At 33.6% G+C, this 8,131-nt stretch overlaps 1 pseudogene; it reads left to right on the top strand.

The window, feature by feature from the left end:
* Positions 1–5,217: 5,217 nt before the first annotated feature.
* On the top strand, positions 5,218–6,440 carry LOC143256769 (C-reactive protein 1.1 pseudogene; annotated as a pseudogene).
* Positions 6,441–8,131: the final 1,691 nt, after the last annotated feature.

The following is an 8,131-nucleotide window of genomic DNA, read 5'->3' on the forward strand; positions in this document are numbered from 1 at the left end:
CATAGTTAAAATATAAGGAAATTAAATTAAATAATCTCTCCTACCTTTTTCATAGTGAAAGAAAAATATATGAAATCCTTTTTCTTCTATGAAGTAAAAAATAAGTTATTGCAGAAAAATGATTTTGAGATGAAGGAAAGAAATAACCCTTTTATTGTGTTTAAATGTTACTCTCTAATAACAACAAAGCAAAATAAAAAAATAAATAACTATTACATTTACTTAAATATTTAACATAGCACTATCTAACATATAATTGATCTTTAAATTTTACTTGCATTAAATGTTGGAGTAAGATATTATCAGACACCACATTATGCCATCAACTAAAATAGAAGAAATACAAAATAAAATTATGGTGAAGCCAACCATTTTTAGAATTGTCTCTGCTCTAATAAGCAGCCCATAAATCGCCACCTAAAACAGCACAGAGATCAAAGTTATTTTTATCATTTTTGGCTGCCTTTAAACAAAGATGTACCTCAAGCTATTAATTTTTAGCGAGTTTCTGTGTAAATTTCATGGCAATTGGTTTGAATATCTCATCAGAATACTTGTGACAAAACACGCACAAAGTATGTCTGTGATAAAGCGCAACAAATATCGAAAACCGGTTTCTAGCGTTAATAAAAAATAATTAGAATTTTAAATTAGAAGACATACGGCTTTACCACTGGGAAGCAATGATTTATTAATCTCGGTCGATCACTTCCTCATACCTGTACCAAAAGAAAATAAAAACACTTATGCTAGACTATAACCCTTTGTATATCTTGTTTAATAACAAGAAACAACAATTAGATTAAGATATCAAAAACTCTGTCAACAGCACTCAAAATTCCTTTTCTCAGGAACACTTCCTGTTCGAGGACGAGTACCAAATATAACAACTGATTGTGAAAGATATGTGAAGCCACAAAATGTGTTGGTACATCTTTGTTTAAATGTCACTTGAATGGGACATACTTCATTATTGCTGTAATATCTTTGGGCTAGAGGGTGGAAGCGGAATTTGATGACAAGTTCATCGGTGGGGTTATTGACGTAGAAGTATGGGGTGTACTTATGGAGAAGAAATGCCATTTTGATCGCGATGACCTGTTGCTGTTGGATCATTTTATACAAAATGATGGGCATATTAGATGTGATTGGGCAGTGATATTCGTAAACAGGTTTGATGAGTAGTCTATGATGGTCGTGAATATAATATGATAACTAAAATTTTAGCTGTAATATTAAAGGTCACTATAGTGTTGTATGTTATGTGTTTGAGTTTTCTATTTTCCTGTCAAATGCTATTGTATGTGTTTTAACTGGATTGAGAAGAACTATTCGTTTTTTACACCATATAACTAATTGATTCAATGTGTCTTGGTCTTGGACTCTGGACGCGGCGATGAAATGTGAACTTCTCCACACTTCAATGTCATCAGCATAATGAGAGATGAGTGTATATAGTAGCCGTGATAGCAGTATGTTATTTACAAAGAGGATGTAGAGTAGCGGGACTGTGGACAAAACCTTGAGGGGTCTGTTGCTTTCAGTGGAAACGAACTGGATATGAAATTGTTAACCTTAACTTTAGAAGAGCTGGTGGTACTAAATCTAGGAAGCCATTCTTAAATGGAATAGGAATTCTGTAATTAAATCAGCTATACTTTAGGTAGTTATGCCAGACGGTGTCGGATACTTGTTTTATGCTCAGAAAGGCTGCACCTGTGGAATGGTTACGATTAACCCCTTGGTGTATAGTTCCGACTACTCTTACTAAGTGAACTGTTTTCTGTCTGCACTTTCTGATCTCGTTCTCATTATTACTGAGAATGTTTCTAATTTCTATGTAATGTAGTAACGTGTTTGATATTTCTTTTTTATAATTTATCCCAAGGTGTTTAGCAGTCTCATGAATTTATAGTTGTTGGGTCGGCTTAGGTTTGAGATTTTCTTGGAGATGACTGTTATTATCACGGAATTCTAGATATTACCTGGAAACTAAGGATATATTAAGTAAAGGGAGGCTAGATAGTGAGGTGGTTACAGGTAGTTCCTTCTAAAAAGACAGCAAGATAATTACTTGGGCATTCATTGTGTTGATGAACAACAGAATTCTGAACAAGAATTTTTATTTTATTCGTCTGTTTGTTTGAAATGAATCATACAGTTGATACGAAGAAATGTCTGTGTTGTATGCCTAACTCTGGTATGAACATCTTAATTTTAGCGTTACAAGTCCGCAGACTTACAACTGAGACACTGGGGGCAAAGCTGGTCAAACAGTCAAGTTTCCTACAAGGAGACATAAACAACCCCATTATGTTCTGTCGATTGATGAAACCAATAAATTGAAAATAGATTGTGTCACCAACATAATATTTGCGACTGATTCGCTTGTACTACTGCGTATATTTCAATGGTTATTTTTCTGATGGATGGCAGAAAGTAAAGCAGATACGTGATAAGACCGTCATTTGGACGTAGGTGACAGGCCGTGCAGGGATAAGCTGAAGGAAGAAACTGGGAGATTTTAAGATAAACTCTGTAGTCAAGTAAGGTAAAACAATATTGGGAAAATGTCCACCTAGTCTAACTAGGAAAGCGAAAAGGGTGCTCGTGAGAGGTCTTCAACGGCAGAAAGATGGAATTCGAATGGTTAAAAACGACGTACCGTAAAATATGGCTAAAATGAAGCAAATTATGGGGAATCATTATAACAAAATACATTGGCAAGAATAACAAGGTTGCGATTCATCAGAATAATCTATTAAACGTTTATTATATCGGTAATGAATATATCACAAGTGAAATTGGAACTTTTTATTTTCACATTACACGTCCAACTTCTTATGAATTTGCAATAAAGTAATGTGGAAATTAAAACTTAATATTATTAATAAATTTTACCTTTGACATAAATAACAGATCTGATTATGACACATTTCGGTTTCATTACCTAGCATTTAAAATATAACACGTTTAAATGGTTTAATATACTAAACGGAGCTTCAAAGACCTTGAACGTGATTTTTCACATCAACCTATTTCTCAACACGTGCAAACTCACAATGACCTTTACTTACAAAGATTCTTTAGGCTACTAAATAAATCATGAATTTGATACTAAACATACACGTGTTTCAAAGACTTGTTTATTATTTGGCTGTCAGGTTGAATAACGATTGATTATGTGTTTAATTACATTTTGTTTTATCCAATTTCAAGGCGAAACTATTTCTTTGAGGCACGTTCTTGAAGGAAAGTAAAAAAAATTAGAAATGGACAAGTAATTTGAAAACTGCTGTTTTGACCCGCAATATCATAATTTGGTTTTCTTATTCTCATTACTTAAGACATCTGGCTACCAATATTAAGAATGTAAACCATCGATTCCTTAAGATAATCATTTGATTCGAATGTTGATTTTGTTTTGTATTTTTGAAAAATGTAAGGTTGCACAGTGAGGTGACTGACTTGTGTAGATCCTTTTAAGAATGCTTAAGTGTTCAGTATGGAGTACAGTTTGGAACAACGCTGTAAAATTATAGTTTCGAGCTAAACATTTTTATGTATTCTTTGTAAAATTTTATGTTCAACAAAATATAAAGAAACTCGCGTCACGATGAAAAAATGATAGCCATGTCGATATTTTTATTCATCAGGTTCATTGCAAAAATTAAATGAGTGTTTCTGAAGTTGTTATGCAACACTTATTTAATTAGAAATATCTAATTAGTGGATTTTTAGATAATTTTATATTACTTTTCCAAATCTTTAAACACGCCAAAAGGGGCTCTTCCTGTAAAGAAAATAACAAAATTGTTGAAAAATTAACTTATGAATCGCACATAAGAATATTGTGGCTTATGTATATTAGGGTTTTGTATATTGTACAAATAGGGCCTAACAGTAAGTAATATAGCGAAGAAAAGTGTGACGCAATTTCACTTCAACTGGAAATATGCTAGAGTTTGAGAGTTAATGAGGGGCAGTCAGAGTGACACGAAATTTGGTCAGATAGGTCAGAAATTATTTGTATTGCTGAAACATTAAACACTGTGCACGTTGGGGTATCTTTGAACTACATTTTATCAGTTTACTAAGTTATATATTTCTATTTTTCTCGATATATTTATATAACAAATGTCAAAAGAATAACAGTTTTTTTCTCATATTTATGTTAAAGTTTTACCAATGTTTGTGTAATACACAGATGCATTACCTTTCCATATTTCTGGAAACTTCAAAATGTTTTTTTTTTATTTCACTAAAATGTTATCAGAATTATTTGTTATATTTAGAGACATGGTGAGCTGTCTGCTCCTTCCAAGTCCAGCTTTAAATATTGTAATTTCGTAAGGTGACTCTGTTCCACAGAGGAACAATTCATTAAATTGTAGTTCTATTATTGCAATAAAACTCACTGATAAACTAAATAATTAAGTGTCAGCATTAACCAACTAACTTGTCTTTGCTTCTAAATTAATATTAGTGTTAAAGTAATGCAAAGTATTAATTATTAAAATAGGAATTTAGGAAACTTGTCATAGCATAGCAACCGCTCTGATGTTTGAGGATTTGTGTATTTTAAGTACGGCGTTACACACACGTGTAAACTGTTTTAGTAACCCTGCGTCAATTATCAGTTTTTGTCTATCAACACGTTACAAGGTTGTCGAATTTTTCTTGAGTGACAATTTGAAGAAGTAAACTGTAACAGACAGTAATTGGCAAGCTCCCAGGAGAAAAAAAAAAAAAGTGATAACTCTATATATACCTGTGTGTGAAGATTTTAGTAACACAAGAAACATCCACTGAGATCTGACGCAGTAATCTTTTTCCAGGCAAGTATCAGGACCGTGAGTTTATACTTATTTTAATACGATTATCAGGTTTTAATTGCTGAACATTTTGTATATTCCCATGCCATTTTCATAATGATAAGTTGTATGCTTGATGAAATTATTTTCTTTTAAATTAAAAGTGATTTTTAATACAGCAGCATACGAAAGTTTTTAGACATACTCCACTTTAAAACCAGACTCTAATCCTTTCGGCGAGTTAATTGTTTTCTCATCAATGCGACAGATATAAGATAAAAAACTATGTCTTTACAGTACTAATATACCCTAACTTTCGATTTATTTTAAGTCGCATGTTTTTGATACCAGAATATGTTACATTCATTTACTTCTGGTGGTTTCGTAGAGGGAAAAATGAAAACACAACGGACCGGCTTGCGAGACCGCTGTGTTCATTTGCCTTCTATTATTTCTAACTTCTGCTCTAGAGAAAGGTGAAATCAGCAGTAAGGTTAAATTTCCTCCGTCAAGTTCTCCGTCATTCCCGCGACTAGTAATGATAGGAACGTTGCCTGATCTACACGAAATTACCTTATGTTACTGGTTCAAGATTCATCGCTTAAAGGCCTCTCTTACCATGTTTTCATACGCTTCCACTGAAACAGACAATGAGATTGCAACATCTCTGGATGAACAAGGTGATTTTTTTCTTAAACGTTCATGGGAATCCCCAGCTGAAGGTACAGTACAAAAATAAAATACATATTGGAAGGTGGCATAATGCATGTCACACGTGGTCATCATGGAAAGGTGAGACGACTATAGCTGTGGATGGTTTCCATTGTGAAGGTAACACAAGTGGGATCGCCATGGGAGCTACCCTTCGTCGAAGGGGCTTAGTTGTTCTTGGACAAGACCAGGATACTGTCGGTGGTGGGTTTGATGGAGATCAAAGTCGGGAAGGCGAACTGAGCGAACTTAATCTTTGGGACATGGTTCTGAATGACGAACAAATTAAACACTTGAGTAAATGTGTCCATCATTCGGAACGACATATCTATGGAAACATAATTCACTGGGATAAAACACAATTTCGGGCTTACGATGGGGTTGTTCTCTCACCGAATAAAATCTGTGCTTAGATGACGTATTAAAAAGAAGAATTTGGAAACCGAGTACCAAATGTTTTTCTACTGTTTGTTTGTAAACTGCTTTTTCATATATTAAATGGTTCTATGTGAATCGTCACTTTATGTCTATTAAAACTTCGAAGTATAATTTCTTGCATTTTTATTACATTCTGTGAACGTTACATATTAATTTTTGCTAGTTTAAGATCAACTCACTTATACAGTAAAGGAGTGTACTATTTTCGCACACTCATTTGTGTGTCTTTTTCCAATAAAGAATGTTTTCACTGTTCTTAAAATGTGTCCAGTCTATTCATTTCTTATATAATTTAAACTTCTAGCTGAGTTTATAAATTCAGGTAACCCACAAGTTCCTGATAGACCCTGATGCAAAAATACAGGATTCCGTACTTTATATCAAAATTATTTTGAATATATAAATTAGCAAGCCTCGTGAAACGTTGATTCAATATAAAATCGGATTGTAAAGAGGTGTGTAGGAATTACATAAGTAGTGTGATACCATAAAAAATTCATCACTGTTTAGAAAGTGTACGTGGCAGCTCTTTACGACGCACTATATATATAAAAAAATACCTTTGTCGCATTTATTTTTGTGAGAAATATTTTTCAGGTACATGATGTTTTCTAGAGAGAAGCCCAGTATCGTTCTAATAATTACAAAAGCAAAGGAACGAACCAATTATCTAAACATAAATAACCACCAAAGGTTGCGTTGAAGGCAACAACGCAAGTTTAATAACCTGCTTCGTGTGTGTTTTTATTATAACGAAGTCACATCAGTCTATTTGCTGTGTCTACCAAGGGGAACCGAACATCTAATTTTAGCATTATGTGTGTGTGTGTGTGTGTTTTCTTACAGCAAAGCCACATTGGGATGTCTGTTGAGTCCACGGAGGGAAATTGAGCCCCTGATTTTTGCATTGTAAATCCGAAGACTTACCGCCTTCATAGTTACGAACAATAATTTCGAACAAATCACCGATTTATTATTTTATGTGCATTACATGTTACGATTTCAAATAAATGGAAATTTTAATTAAAAGTCAATTGAATATTGATATATGTGAAATTTATGATATTTGCCAACATGGTTGTGACAAAACATTTTCTTCCTTTTTTCATTGAAATGATTGCTACAGATAATGATTGATACACAAAAGTTTTAGAGCTTACAAACAATATTTAGTCCTGTGTCTGATCTGGAATTCAATATTTTGTATACAGTTCACGAGGTGAAAATTACTTTATGTTGATACGCATTTCATTTTACGGGAATTCTAGCAAGCTCTATTATTCAAAAGCATCAATTTTTCCCAACGAAAATATCCAATATCCTCGTAGAAATAATAATGTCCAAAGTTAATTCACTGAGTTTTGGAATGTTCGAAATCTGAAAACGTTCCTCATCAATTGAAATAATTTTCCGATTCATAAGCGTTTTACGCCCTGCTTGGCCAGGTAGGTAAAGGCGTTCGATTCGCAATATGAGGGTCGCGGGTTTGAATCCCTGATGCACCAAACATGCTCGCCCTTTCAGCCGTAGGGGCGTTATAATGTACAGTTAATCCCACTATTCGATGGTAAAAGAGTAGCCCAAGAGTTGACGGTGGGTGGTGATGACTAGCTGCCTTCCCTCTAGTCTTACACTACTAAATTAGGGACGGCTATCGCAGATTGCCCTCGAGTAGCTTGCACGAAATTCAAAACAAACAATAATCGTTTTCATAATTATAGCTTAGGAGGCCTGTAACATTCTCGACTTTAGCAGACCAACACTATTATTTAACTGTCTCTAGGAGTGCAGGTCAATTAAAAAACTTTAGGGCGACGTTCTTAAAAGTTCAGTTCACAAAAATATTCGAAGATAAAACGAGTGCTTTGGAAAAACGTATCTTGTTTATTGTTATACTACAAAATATTCTAGAAATTTAGAGAACAGACAGGACTTGCGCATTACACATTTAACAATACAAGATACACACATATCTAAAGATATATTAAATTAAAACAAGCATAGTTATTAAAATCATATTAAAATCCGCTACTTATTTTCATATATAAAACGTACAACTGGTAAATATTAGAATCGGAAAGTCACTTCACCTACCAAACTCTCTTTATCAAACACTAGAATCCGCTCAATCGAAAGTAATAAGATTAGTTTACCACTACCCATTTACA

Source organism: Tachypleus tridentatus, chromosome 7 (genome assembly GCF_004210375.1).
Source record: "Tachypleus tridentatus isolate NWPU-2018 chromosome 7, ASM421037v1, whole genome shotgun sequence".
Taxonomy (NCBI): domain Eukaryota; kingdom Metazoa; phylum Arthropoda; class Merostomata; order Xiphosura; family Limulidae; genus Tachypleus; species Tachypleus tridentatus.